Source organism: Corvus kubaryi, unplaced genomic scaffold (assembly GCF_017639235.1).
Source record: "Corvus kubaryi isolate FWS band 111438036 unplaced genomic scaffold, C.kubaryi_AGA036_p1.0 37395, whole genome shotgun sequence".
Classification (NCBI taxonomy): domain Eukaryota; kingdom Metazoa; phylum Chordata; class Aves; order Passeriformes; family Corvidae; genus Corvus; species Corvus kubaryi.
The window spans coordinates 3755901-3770290 of record NW_024581134.1 but is presented as its reverse complement, the minus strand read 5'-3'; the positions used below and the strand labels follow the sequence as shown (position 1 = coordinate 3770290).

The window sequence follows — 14390 nt, the reverse complement described above, 5'->3', positions numbered from 1 at the left end:
ACAGCTCCGTATGACCCCTTGCCAAATTCCCTGCTATTGCTGGAACCAGGCAAGGAGAAATGCTCTTGATCTGCTCTGCTTCTCTGCTGAGGCACACAAAACGGCTCCAGTTGTGGCACTTCTACTTTAGTGCTTCCGCACAGCTCTGTGTCTGGGGCTGCACCCTGTGGAGTAGAGATTTTGTGGATGCTTCCTGGCTAAATTCCTATTGCCTGATGCCTACGCCTGTCAAGAGCCAAACCTGTGATCCACTTTGCCTCTCCCACACCACCATTCAGCTTCTGCACTCTGCTTTAGGTTGGTGCTGGAGGCCCAGCAAATGACAGCCAAGGTTCAACACCACACAAATCAGATTTAAAGTGCTGACAACAAAAGCTAATCATCCCCACAGCCTACTCCAAACCTCTACTGGAAAAGGAGTTGAGAGATCCTCCCTTGGAGGACTCAGGGAACAAAGTGGTCAGGCTGTTCAAACAGATATGAAGTGAGCTTGGTCCCCTGGGCACACTTCTGTGCAAGCAGAACAATCATCAAGGCTCAGGTGAGCAGAAGCAGGTGAGAATTTCCACAGGTGGACACCACAAGAAGCAGCTGTAGAGTCACCATGGAGCAGGACTGGGGCACTCCCCTCACACAGTGGAGACAGCAAGGAGGGAAACCTCTTCCACTGGTGCCTCTCACCTGGTCTTTGCTGGAGGTCCCACAGAGGTGGTCAGATCAGTTCTCAGAAGGATCAGGTACAACCTCGTTGCCTTGCACTGTTTTGCATCCTCCCACATGAAAAGCACCCAACACTTGCCTCTGCTCCCAGTACACCCTAAGAAATGAAGCAGTACATGTTCCACAGTGCCGTGTTACAGCTTCCAAACACTTTAGTACCCAAGCCACTACCACAGTTGAGACCTTGATGATCCTCTAGTTGAAAAATAAGAAAGCCAAAAATCTTGATGTTACATTTCAACGGCCGAATGCTTGGGCATTCGGGTGTATTAAAACCAAAATAATTCCCTTTTCCCTCTTCCTACATGAGCTGTACCTGTTACAAATTCAGCACTGGAGAGCATGTCCCACTCCCTGCTCTCCAGGCAGTCTGACAAAGGCAGCTGGAATGGCCTTTGCTCAACCAGTTCTGCTTCAGCTCTGTCACCCAGCTCTGTGCTCCACTCAGGGATCTCTGTGCTCCACTCAGGGATCTCTGTGCTCTCTCTGCTTTACAGACCTGCTGCAGCAGCATCCCTGGCTGGCAGGAGAGGCTGTGTCCCAGCTCCTGCAGCACCTCTTCTCCATCCCAGCCAAAAGGAAGGTGAGAGCTTTGCCACCACCAGCGCACATGGTGCACAGTATTCTGCAATTTTGCTGCATTTGCTTAAAATCCTCCTGATACAAACCCATATCCAAACTCTCCCCAACATCAAAGGAATTCACACTGCAGATGATCTCCATGGCTAAAAGCAGCCCCCAGGATCAGGAACCTGTCACAGGAAGCAGAGTGTAATGTCAGGTGTTGAATTTCCAGCTCTCTACCACATATAACAGCAGCAAGTACAGCAAATAGGTCAAGAGGTCTCTCAATCACACAATTTATGCTTTGAATTGCTAATTCCCTCCAAAACATTCTTTCCTGAAACTTTCCACTTCAGATCTTGGCCTATAAGGAAAAAAATATGGGAACATCTTGAGGCAAGGCAGCTCAGCTCAGCCTTTATTCCATGAGGAGAGTGGAAATACAAACATGTTCCCTGCTGCTGGAAATGTTAATGACTTTGTTGTTGTTTAACTTACTGTACAGAGAAGTAATAACATTTCAGCTCAGCATGTTCAGCGTCCTTTAAGGGGAAAGGTGGGAGGCTTGTGGATATTTCAGAGTTCAGCTCCCATGTAGATGCTAACAAAGGCAGTATTCCCAGGCTGTCAGACAGCAGGACTCCCTCGACAGCTTAACAACACATCCTGTTTCAGCAAAAATTGTTTTCTGCACTTGTAAGTAAATAATTTAAGTCTGAGATCAAGGGCCAGACGACCTACTTCCCAGGACCCCACTGGTCAAGGTCTGGTGAGAGAGAGGAAACCTTTGTCCTGCTGGGATCAACATAAAAACAACACAGTTCCCTCTCAGAGCGTGGGCCCTTAATCTCCATCTCTTTACAAACCAGGAATAGATACCCAAACACACTCCCACAAAAAAATCATCCCAGCATTCTCCTGGTTGTTATATGCTCCTGTGTACCACAAAAGGGGACTATCAGCAATCTTCCACATGTGGGAGCATTTTCAACCCCATCAAGTGAGGGCTAAAATATCCCAGATGCCAAAGGTGCCACTGGGCTTCACACTGCACTTCAACCAAAGAACCTGGTTCCCTTCATTAATTAAAATGAAGGGTGCTTCAATTAAGCACCTGTCCATAAGAAGTAACATAAAACCTCTGTTGTATCTGGTAGTGAGCAAGCAGCACAGATGATGTGTTACTCACTGAGGGTGGGCCAAGTGGGGACTCTCACACCTAATGAGCTCCTTTCTTAAATGGCCACTTGGACTCTGAGATCATAACCAAAACATTATTTTCATTCAGTGGATAAACAGGTGCCACACATCTTAATAAAGAAGCAGCATCCCTTCCCCTGGCTCACTCACTCTCCATTTTCCCAAGCAACAGAACATACACATTCACACAATCTCAAACTGAAAAATTTCACCAGTTGGCTTTGCACTAGGAAACTGTGATGATGATGTCCCCACCTCACCAGGTGAGTGTGGGTGTATGCCCACAACATGGTCATGCAAAACTGACTACCCCTCTCTCTCTGCTCAAAAATAACTTACGGGAATTTTTTAAGGAAGATTGAAAAACCTAAATTTCTTTTGCATGTCATTTCAGGCTCCCAGCTGGGTTTTAAGTTGCTCCCTCCAAAGCTCACTTTTCCTAGGAACTCTTCCCATCTCTTAGCAGATTAAAGTACTGAAATAATGACTCAAGCAGGCAGAGGACCCAGCTGTGAGCCCACAGCCCTGCTGTGCTGGACACAGAGAAGCTGCTGCCTGATAGACCTGGCAGACAGAAGGAGCAGGAGAAGGGGAAGCAGCAACTTCTCAAAAGGGACAGCAGGGTAGGGGGGAAATCACTTGCTTAATGACTGAAAGAAGGTCACACCAAGCATAAAAATTGAACCCACTTCTTCAGAAACTTGGCTCCAGTAGCCCTGAAAACTGCTGATTTAAACCAGTAAAAACCTCAAGTCTTGTCTTTGTCTTTCTCCTCTAAACACCTGAACTTTCCCTTCCTGGCTGCTGAAGGCAGGAGACAAGTTTTGCTGCATTGTGAAAAGCACATCACCCATTTGCCACGCTGTGTAACTGATCAACAACAGTGGGAAGAGCACACCCACACTCAGTTATGATGGCCAAGGCAATACTGTTCACTCCTGGCTTCCTTGGCACTCTGCTTCTCATTCTCACTCTAAAGCTGGCACCTATTTCTCTAAAATGAATACTCTGCCTTGCCCCCAAGGTTGTCTTTATAATAAACTCCCTGCCAAAGCACAAGGTTCTCTGGCCTTCTGAGGCCATGAATTTTATGACCAGGCTGTGTGCCCCATGAAGCCACGTTTCCTTTCCCTGCTTGAGATGTCTCAGAGTGATCTTATTCTTATGCAAAGGGAAACAGCAAAGGAAAATGGGATGGAGCTATTTTGGCTCAATTCTGAAAAGATTGGTTTCATCTTTATATACCTATAAAAATGAGGGGGTTTTGAAGACTGAATTCTTTCTGGTCAGTATGTCTTATTTCATGAGACTTATAATTCCTCTTTCATGCTTTTATCACAGACATCCAAGCTAGAGTGGAAGCCTTGAATATATTTCTCAAAACATGATTATATTCAGAAATTCACCATATGTCTCCAGAACTCAGGGCTTTTGCTTGAGCCCATTCATTTAATCCCTTCCCTGTCTCACTTTGGTTAGTTTTGCAAAGAGCCACTCCAACCTGAGCAGCCCCATTCACAGCTACAGTCCCAGCCAGTTTTAGAGAGCAGCACTGATCTGCCTCAGGTATTAACCCAGAGACAGGGTCCTCCCCTCAGCTCCTCCAGCTGACAGACAGGACCTGAACACAGCATCACATCACAGCACCCACTCTGACGCTTCCCCTCCCAACACTCCGGGCACCCACATTCCTGGACACTGCTGCAAAATGAGACTATGGTCCAGGTCCTTTCCAGAGTGCCACCACGTCCTTGCTGTCTCCAGAGCCCTGCCCAGCCAACTCCCACAGCAGCAGAGAAAGCAGCTTTCAGCACGGGGAGCTGGCAGGGGATGGGTGTGAGATGGCACCAGAGCCACGGCGGGCACACGAGCCACGCATGGGTGCCAGGAGAACAGAAACTCTCCCGGCACAACTGAACCTTGTGGCTGGGACCTCACACAGCTTCCTCAACAGGAGCCCTGTGGTCGGGCAGGAAAGGCCATTAAAGAGAATAATCAAGCAAGAACTCTCACGGGTCCAGACAGAGAGGTGAGCAGCAGCAGGAGAGGTGTGAGGGACCCTGGATTTAGGGCACAAGGAAAACAAACTGACAAAAAAATCGACTAGACTTTTTCTTTTCCAACACTAAAACCCAAAATACAAACAAACACTGGTTTCTCCCGGAGAAAGCATGGTATTTAAGGGCGTGGGAGTAATTGCTCCACACCCCTGTCACTGCACATGGGCAATCTCAGCATTGAGACCCCACAAATACAACGCTGGCACATCCACCAGTGGACCTCCACAGCTGTGTGATGCTGTGCTGGAGGGAAGGCTGAAGGAAACAGGCTGGACTGGGGACCTGTAAAAATCAGTGGCACTAAATCTTGAGGAACCACAGCCCTGTCTGGCAGGGAGAGGGAGGCAGAGTGCTGAGCCCTGGGGAGCAGGAAAGGTCCTGTGCTTCCTGCAGGCGATTCTGCAGTCGGTCAGGGCTGCCTGCATCCAAGGGAAGGTCAGTGGTGGCAACAGAAGACCTTGAGAGCCGAGGAGGAACGATGAGTGAAAGGGGCTGGGGAGAAGCTGGGGGAGGGGAGGGCGGACACATAAAGGAGCAAGGCTGGACCGTGTAAGGTAGTGAATGAAAAGGGCAGACCTGGGAATGTGGGCTGATCCTTGCTTACTACGTGAGGAATATTTGGGTCCCTGCCTTGCCCTGCTGCCTAATCCTCCCAGGAAGATGCTAGAAGGCCACCACGCACCCTGCCCGGAGCAGCCCTTCAGCCCAGGCAGAAACACTGCCAGGGTAAATAAGCCTTCAATGTGCAAAGCATCAGAGCCGGTGAAACCGGGATGTTGTCTGCCTCGGGAATCCGCATCCCGAACTGGTCCCTAGCCTCTCCCTTGGGGAAATGGTCTTGGCCACCTCTCTTGCTCTCACCCTGACACCCCTTCTTTTCTTCTCCGCAAGTTTCCTCACCCGCACATGCATGGGCAGCGCTGCTGCGAAGGGACACACACACACGCACACCCCCAAAGAGCGCATTTCCGAGCTTAGCCATCTGTCCAAATTCTCCCGTTTTTCCAGCCCAGCCAGGATCTGAGTGGGAAACAAATTTTGTCATGGCCTACCTTCCGAGTCCGCCAGGTCTGAGACGCAGGGGCAGCGGGCTTCGGGAGCAGGGAGAGGGGCTGTGTGTGTGAATCAGCAGAGGAGTCCCTGTGACAGGGATGCATGCTGAGGCTGAGCACCGCTGCCGCACGCTGCCTCTCCTCCTCCACCGCCCCGGCTGCTGTGTTGCTATGCAATCACATCACCACGAGCAGCATCTCGCCGAGCCTCCAAAGAGACACCCTTGACTCGGCAAAACACAGCGGGGAACAAGGACGAGCCCACCGAGTGCCCGGCCCTGTGGAGATCTCGGCCGGTGATCGATCCGGAGGAGGGGAGGGAGAAGAGTGGAGATGCAAAGACAGGCACGCACGGGAGGAGGAGGAGACAAAATACACATGGAGAGGGGGAAAGAAAAGGGAGGAGGGGACATGTACAAACACACAGAAAGCGCCGTGGTCTGACCTCTGGAGACCTGACACGGGCTGCTGGGCTCAGACACGCTTCCCACTCCTCGCCGACATCTCCCACCGCCTCTCGGGGCTGGCGTCTCTCGTTTTAGGTTAGATATGGCCACGCGCGTGCTGGAAAATGCCAGACACATTCGCCTCCTTCCTTACCCAAATTGTGGTTATCTGACACAAGATTTTATAATCTAAGAATAGCCCATTTTAAAATTAAAGGAGCAAAAATAGGATTATCGCTTAATTTTGGATGTGCTTCCTATTCTTCTTAGAAAAGAAAAAGAAGTAAAGGAAGGAGCCAATTCTCCAGGCTGGGGAGATCTTTTAAATGTCAGGGTATCTTGTCTCAGCTCACAAGAAACAGGAGGATTTGAGCTGCTAGCTTGGATGAGGACACAAACAGACACAGAGTTGGGATTTTGGTCCATAGATAAGAGTTTAGAGTTCTTCAGATCATTCCACCCAAGGATTTCAAACCGCTCAAGTCACCACTGATGTTATTCTCATACAACACAAAAAGAAACAGAATTAAATTACTTGGTAAGAAAGAGGATTCAAATCTAATCCCAGCTCTGTGTTTTAAGCACTAGACTGTGTCAGCCTCTCCATGGGAAAATTAAAACTCGGGAAATAAAATTTTCCTGGTCCTTGTCAGAACAATCTTTAATGAGCCTTACAGCCCTTTTTTCCCCAGAGTTGACAGACTAAAGATGTTAATTTTCTGCTCATACAGTCACGTTATCCAGAAATATCAGTGCTGTTTGTAAACATTTTCCATTTTCATACATTTATTCCCCATCTCAGGTGTATCCTAAAATGCAGCTTCACTTGGCTCACTCAGACCCAGCTGTGTAACAGCTTCACAACTCCACTACATTCCTGAAAAATCACTTCTGGCCAAGCCAGCAATGGAAATAACAACTGGCAAACTCCCTGCAGCATCACAAGGCTTCCTGTGAGCTGAGGGACGATGGTCAGGAAATGGTGCTGCTCAGAGGGACAGGACCCAACCTGCTCCAGGGCTGTGCCCAGCAGGGTGGGGAGCCCACAGCCACCTGTCAGCCAGTTTGGGCACCTTACAGAGCAAAACTTTAGTGCCACACCATGGGGATGTGAGCAGATCAAAAGCTTTTCCAGGCCACCTGTTTAAACCTGGAGAAGTTTTAAAACTCAAAATACAGCTGATCTTGTGTAAAATATGTTTGAGAGAGTCCTCAAGAAACCAGTGAGCTCCTTGTGATGGTACCAGCTAGAACCTGCAGCAGGTGGGCTGCTGACCCTAAGGAAGTTCTCCCTTCCTCCTGGATGGGTGCACCAGGAGTCAGGAGCAGAGCAAAGTGGGGCACAGAAAACTCATGGAACTACACTGAAAGATTTTTAAATAGCAGCCTCCATATCGTTGGTTCCAAAAGGAGCAACACTGAACACTTCCAGTACCGACCCGAGAATACTTATTCACTCCACACCTTCTGCTCTTAAAAGCTTCTTCAGTAGCTTCTGCTTCCACAACAGCTGTACTGGTGTAACAAAATCCCTCCTGGAAAGCTCTATTTAGACAAAAAAAAAAACCCCAGATATGGATCAGAAGACAGAAACGAGCAGAGACTCTGCTGGGCTATTTTTGTGCACACACACAAATAATAAGTCCTGGGCTAAATTAGGAGAGTGAGGGGGGAAATAACAACAGAGTCTGTCCAGGCAACTCCAAAGCCACCATTCTCCAGAGAGACATGGCCAAATCGATGGCAGCATGTGTCTGTCACCACCAGCATCTGTCAGGGACATGGCAACATGGATAAACATATCAAGCCAAGTTACACATTCACACAAGACAGACATCAGCACAGAGATGTGAACAGACAGCATGAACCACAAAGACAAGGTGCTTTGCAGTACAAGCATCCTAAATTATTGATTGTTTAAGGACAGCATGTAGGTTTCGGGTGAGTTCGGGACGGAGACGGAGACTAATGGAGAGATCTCTATAGGCAGGTCTTGGGACACAGTCGGTTTATTGTAAAAGACGTGGGTATAGGGGCACTGCTCAGAGCTGCCTGACTCAGCTCTGAGCAGGCCCAAGAGAGTAAGCAGGTGAGAGAGAGAGAGAGAGGGTGTGAGAGCAAGAGTGGAAGTAAGAGTAGAAGTGGAAGAGAGGAATAGAGAATGTCTGAAGTCCTGGTTACAATACAATAAATCATCTTCTGTACTGAATATTCTAATTGTCACTAACCAATCTAATACAAGATACAAATCCTATAGCATTTACATACAGCCTATAAGAGTTCTTATATTACCATAGAGTGTTACATCTTAACTTCTAAAAACTACTCTTTGGACCCCTTCTGCTGAGCTAGTAGGGTCTGCTCTGACCCTTGGATCTGCCTGCAAGCAGAGGGTATTGTTCAATCAAGAGGGGATTATCTTCAGTGGCCATACCATTGTTTTCCAGTTGTTCAGTAACTAAGACCTGGTATTTCAAAAGTGGCTTTCATTTCGATGTTGCCTGTAGTTTTCATATTCCCAAAATCTTTTGTCAGGCAGTCATATTTCCAAGGCTTTCCTGTTTCATCTTCCTCAACAACAGCAAAATGCACTAGAGAAAAAAAAAATCTCTTGTGTCAGTTTAGTTTAAATTATGAGACAAAGCAGAATTTCTGCTGGGAGAGTTGCTTCCAGGGCTGGGAACATCTTCCCAAGTCCCCCAATACTTTCTGTTTTAAGGATATAATTAGGGCAAAGAGAGGAGGAATTCAGAACTCAAAGGGAATGAGGGAGACCAACTCGGATGTGTCATAATCGCAGTTTTCACATAAGCACTACAACTTTTTAAAGTGTATGGGAAGGTTTCTGAGCTGAGAGGCTAAATTTGGTGTGCTTTGAGTTCTGAAGAGAATTTAAGCCAAAAAAAATCTCCCAAGGAACTCTAAGAGCTGACCTTCCAGAAGATACAGTGGAACCTACCTCATGTCTTCCCCTAATAAAACATTTCAGGCATTTTATGTTTTATGAAACAGCAAATATGTACCTTGTTAGCTAACATTCCTTAGGAAAACTAACAATGTCCACCCACCCAACAGGAGCATCTCAATAGGCACAGTGCTAAATACAGTGTACAATCATACAATAGGTAAAAATTAAGACAGGTTTTATAAGGCTTGAACATAAAATTGACATATATATATAGAGAGAGAGAGACTGACAGTATTTTTAGTTTGAAAATTTTAAAAGCTAGAAATAAGGGCTGTGTCTGCTTTCAGCCTAAATGGTTTCACATTCGCCATGTACAAAGCCATTATTAATCACTTGTAAACTGGAACATCCATCACATTAATTATTCTTGCATTACCAACCAAATAAAAACATTAACTAAAATTCTGGCATTCACATTTTCAACACAAAACTTCAGGGTTCAATATAATGAAAGGCTATTACTTTTATATTTTTCTTCCCATAAGTTCCCATCAATTAACTTTATCTTCTAAAATAGTCCTTGTCACAGGGAATTGGTTCCCAAAATGTGCAGTTACTCTTCTCTCCTTTGAAACATCAAATCTCCTGAAAGAGAAGGAACATCCCCTAGTACAGAAGGGGAAGTATTGTTATCATCCTTTGGAAACTTTGGTACATTCTTTCCCTTTTGGAGTAAAGCTCAAATTTATCAATTCATCCCAATTAAAGTATTTTAGAGAATGATGCTTTACCCAGGAACAGAATGTAGACTTATCCTTGTTAAAAGAAGAATACAGGCAGACACCAAGAAGAGGAGCACTTTCCCTGGAGCCATACACCCACAGCCCTTCCGGATCCATCTGCTGAAGAAGAGTTTGGTGAAAGGCTTGTGAGACAGGACAAGGTCCCTTATGGCTTGAGGAAATCAAGTTTCTCCCCAAGAGCCTACAAATCCCTGTTTTCCTGAGACATGGGGCTCCCTCCTCCAGGTTTCCTCCTAATTAAAGCATCAGACAGGGCTGGGTTCTCTCACAGCTGTCCACATCCAAAGAGCTGTAGCTCTGTTTTGATGCAGGATCATGGATCTCAGTGGTTGTGCTGTGCCTACCTGTGAAGGGGAAGCCATAGGAACAGATCTTGCACAAAGGGACAGACCTGCCCACCAATTCCAGTACATTAGACAGGCCAGCAGGCTTGGGAGCAGAGCACAAAGAGCCTTTCTTCAACAAGAAGGAACAAAACTAGAATTAGGGCCCTAAGAAAAGAATTTAGTTGACTGGATATTGTACCATCCTGGGGGGCTTTTTTGTTTGTTTTCTTTAAATAACTGATATAAAATAAATAACGATACCTCTTTTGCTAGCATCAATAATCACAAAAACCTTCCCAGAGCAGATTCTATCCTGCTGAAAGCATTTAGAAAAACAGCAGGGTACTTTCTAAACACATGGTACCTGGGGTGAGAGAGAAGAATGGGCAGAGAACTGATACAGGCAGACAGCTGTCATGCACTCAGAAACAGAATGAATCCCCCTTTTCATTTGTTCCCACACAGGCACTGAAACAATCCCCCCAAATGAGAAATATAGAGGCTAAAGGGGAGAGAGGAAATCTTTTCAGAGCAGCAAGAAAAAGAAAAAAAAAGAAAGAGGGGTGGGTATCAAAACAGCGTAAAAGAATTTGGGGGAAGAGATGGAGAAAGAAAAGAGAAAGGAGAAAATGGTAGAAAAGAAAGCAAAACCATGCAGGAGAAGAGGGTAAGGCAGACAAGGCAGTTTTCAGGGGCTGTTTTGTTCTTCAAAAGCTGTCAACACGCTTACAACGTGCTTTCCACCCCCCCTCCTTATTTACTGGGCCGTGCACACAAAGGAGCAGGAAAGCAATCACACAGGAGCTGCTGAAGATTCACTTTGACACAGAACAGAGGTGCCCCAAGAGAAAGGAAACTGCTTAGTGATCCGTGTACAACAAACCATGATGGGGATGTTACAGGCCTAGAGACTCTGGAAAGAGGGCTGGGAGGAAACCTGCAGAGAGCAGCCTCTTCCTGCAGAGATCACACTCACAGGCAGCACAGACACTGGAGCAGAGTGAGTCAAACTGCACGGGGAGACAGCTGCACATAAAAAGATCCGTTCACAGGAGAAGCTTATCCCTGAATTCTTCAAAGAGCCCAAAGGATTTGGGCAGAGAGTAAAATTTTTCAAAGTATTTGTTGCAATTTGCAACCTAAATCCAGTGTCTGAAGCTGAGGAGCTCAGCCACGTTACAGTGACTTAAATATCCCATGACTGAGGCTGTGCTGGAACAGCCCATCCTGTGTCACGTTTCTGGCAGGTACCACAGCTTGCCTGATGCATGTTCACTCATTAAACTGCAGAACGGGATCACGCCTCAGCCTACAGATTTCTAAACATTGCCAAGGTTAAAATGGTATTTAGAGCCTGTGTAGGTACCTGCAGCTTTTTTTTTTTTTTTTTTTTTTTTGAAGATCAACTGTTTCAGTTTCTACATTTGTGCAAGGGCGAGCCTGGAGATTAAAGCCTTTAAAAAAAAAAATTTTACCCTCTGTTATGCAGACGTTTTACTCCTACAAGACAGGAAGCTGAGGGGCAGAGAGGCATCCTCACAAGATACACACCTTGCAGAACATGATTTATGTACTTCAACACCTCCCTTGCCAACTATAGTTACCTGGACAGGTCTAACAAGTCTACATACAGTTCTTGGGAATCCTGTGCCCAAAACCACATCACCAAATAAGGACATAAAAGGCATTCTTGGTCAAAAGCAGGGTTTGGTGAAATCCAACCTTCATCTGACCATAATTGTTGCTTCCATTTTAAAAAGCAGAGCTGTAATGAGGGAAACCCATCAGTACAACATAAATCATCTTTCCTGGAAGAAAATACTTGAAGACTTTGTTCTTTCTAGATATTCATCATCCAGAGCAAGCTTTTTACCAATATCTGTTGTTTTTCATCCAGACTAGATGCATCCTCTGACTAAAGAGCACATAAAGAGCTCCCTCACACACTCATTCAGGAGCCACAGAGCTACAAATCAGCCCAGTGTGCATTATTAATGACAAGTTATCAGAAGATCTAGGACAACAGCCAGGCAGGAGTTTCACTGTGCTGTGATTCTGTGGAGAAAATGAACCCTTTGCCAGGTCAGATGCCACAGTTTCCCTTGTTCCTGTCTCCCCTGTGCACAGATTTGTGATAAGCCATTTTGTCACAGCAGCCAGGAGGTGATTACCCTGCCCTAGAGGGCTTACAACTGAGCTTTGCCTAAAAGACAAAGGCAACCAAGTGAGGAGACACTGGGTAGAGGCACAAACATCTTAAACATTATAGAAAAACAGGCAAAGTGAATTTTGTTTTGGTAGCAGTTAAATGCTATTAGAAGAGTTCAGGAGCACCCATATTGGCAGTTGTTAGAGCTGCAGCACAAGCCTCACAGATTCAATTTTCTGAGTGGTTACAGCTGTACCACCTTCTAAATCCTTGGGTCCTGATTTATTCATGGCATTAGGAATGCAAAATGCAAGCAGAGGGAAGTAGGCCAACAAAAGAATAGAAAGCAGGGATACAGAGGAACCAGTTTCTTCATTCCAGCTGAAAACAGGTTGAAATTATTAACTCTTTCAGAGCAAGCTCTCTCAGAAAGGGCAATAGACTCTGATGCATGAAGATGCACGAATGAGTGTCCCACCACAAAATAAAAATGATGAAAAGAAACACGAAGCAAACATGGCTTCAGAAGAAGAATTTGGATTAACTCTAGCCCAAGGCATTTGGATTTTCAGATGCAGAATGCTCACTGTGTCTGACAGGGAGGGGTTAATGGCTTTGGTTGTGTGAACTGGGGACCAGATGTTCAGCTGGTGCAACTCAACACAGATCCATTAGAAATTAGTGGAGCTGTGCCTGCTTACCCCAGACAGGATTCTGGCCCAGTACTTTGAAATCCTATTTAATACCCACTCAGAGATTGTTCCAAAGGGAGAGGCCTCACTTTTTGAAATCAGCTAAAAGGCTACTAGCAATGCTACAGGATGTGGTTAAACTGAAATGGCCACTGCCATGGCCTGCTTATGATATTACAAAACCCCTACATCAAAAGCCTATAGAAGCCTTGTGACAACTAACACCACAGCACAAAAAACAAAAGTTGTTTTTGTTACAGTTTCATAGTGTCCACCTACCTTACAATGGGCAGAAATAGGCACGAGAGGTAAATCACTCATTTGTCACTTACCAGGACATGGATGGGTCTTGACTATGTCCATTTTAGAGCAGCTGTGGTCAGCCAAGTCTTTGAGCATATGCTTTTAACAGATAATGGTCTGCAAAATTTGCTGTGATGACTCAAATGCAAAGAGCAAGCAGGAAAATAAAAAGATAAGAAAATAGAAAAGGTAGAGTAGCACATTCCTCCCTAAAAGGGCCATTCTTCCACTCAAGTGCAATGCTAGTCAGATAGAGGGGGGGAAAAAAAAGAGAAGAAAAATGTCCAAATGTCAAAAAAGACAAGTTACCAGAGCATAAAGAGGCTAAAAGTTATCTCTAGTGCCCAGTAACACAAGGCACATCTTTGCTGCATGGGATGGATTTTAAACAGGCACCTTGTCCAACAACAACAACAACAAAAAGAAAGAAAAGAAAAAAAAAGCTGAGATTAAAATCAAGTCATCTGTCCTGTTGATGTAGTTCTACAAGTGCCCAGCCTATGCACTTGAATGTCAAAACTGTGCACAGTCTGCTTAAATACTTTCACAACACAGGGTATAAAAAAGACCTGTGATGCTGCAAGTCTTCCATAAAACAATTCTGTGTTTTCTCAACCAAACACCAACCCCAAGGGAGAACTGATCTCAAGGACCAGTAACTGTAAAATATTCAGTATATCCTAAAGGATTCTGCTATAAGCTCCTTTAAATTCATTTACACACATCACACAGAGTCTTAAGAACCTGGGCATCTTTCACAAGTGAAATGAAGCCTCTGGCAGCACCTGCCAGTGTGACAGGAATGCCAGAGAGCTCTGCACCTTCCACAAACTCCAAACAGCACCCAGGCAACAGGAAGCCTTGTCTTCCTGGCTATTGCTCCTTTGAGATGCTCTGCACCAGCTCCTTTCCTGTCAGTGGGCCCAGGTAATCACTCCAGCCTTGCTGCTGTACAGCATCCCAGTGTGGCAGTGCAAGTCTGGTCAGCATCTGAAGACATCTGCATGGTGTAAGGACAAAGGTAAGGATGAAGCTGTCCTTAGGGACTGCAGCACACAGGCTTTCCAGCATAAGTGGAAATGACATTTCCAACACCAATAACATTTTGAACCTTGTGAAGCTTTGTACGGAAATTGTAAAACTCATTATATGTTAGGGTCACCTCTT

General features: G+C 45.7%; 1 protein-coding gene across 4 annotated transcripts in view; it reads right to left on the bottom strand.

Annotated features, from left to right (window-relative positions):
• Nucleotides 1-6124, bottom strand: part of DRP2 (dystrophin related protein 2) — a 29347-nt gene extending 23223 nt beyond the window's left edge. Inside the window, exon 1 of one of the 4 annotated variants that reach the window (XM_042040023.1) lies at nt 6042-6124. The gene's annotated coding sequence lies outside the window, so the exon portion shown is untranslated. Of the gene's footprint in view, nt 1-681; nt 767-5596; nt 5952-6041 lie in introns of those variants that run through there. The other 3 variants (XM_042040025.1, XM_042040022.1, XM_042040024.1) reach the window with 3 other exon arrangements.
• Between the last annotated feature and the right edge of the window lie 8266 nt (nt 6125-14390).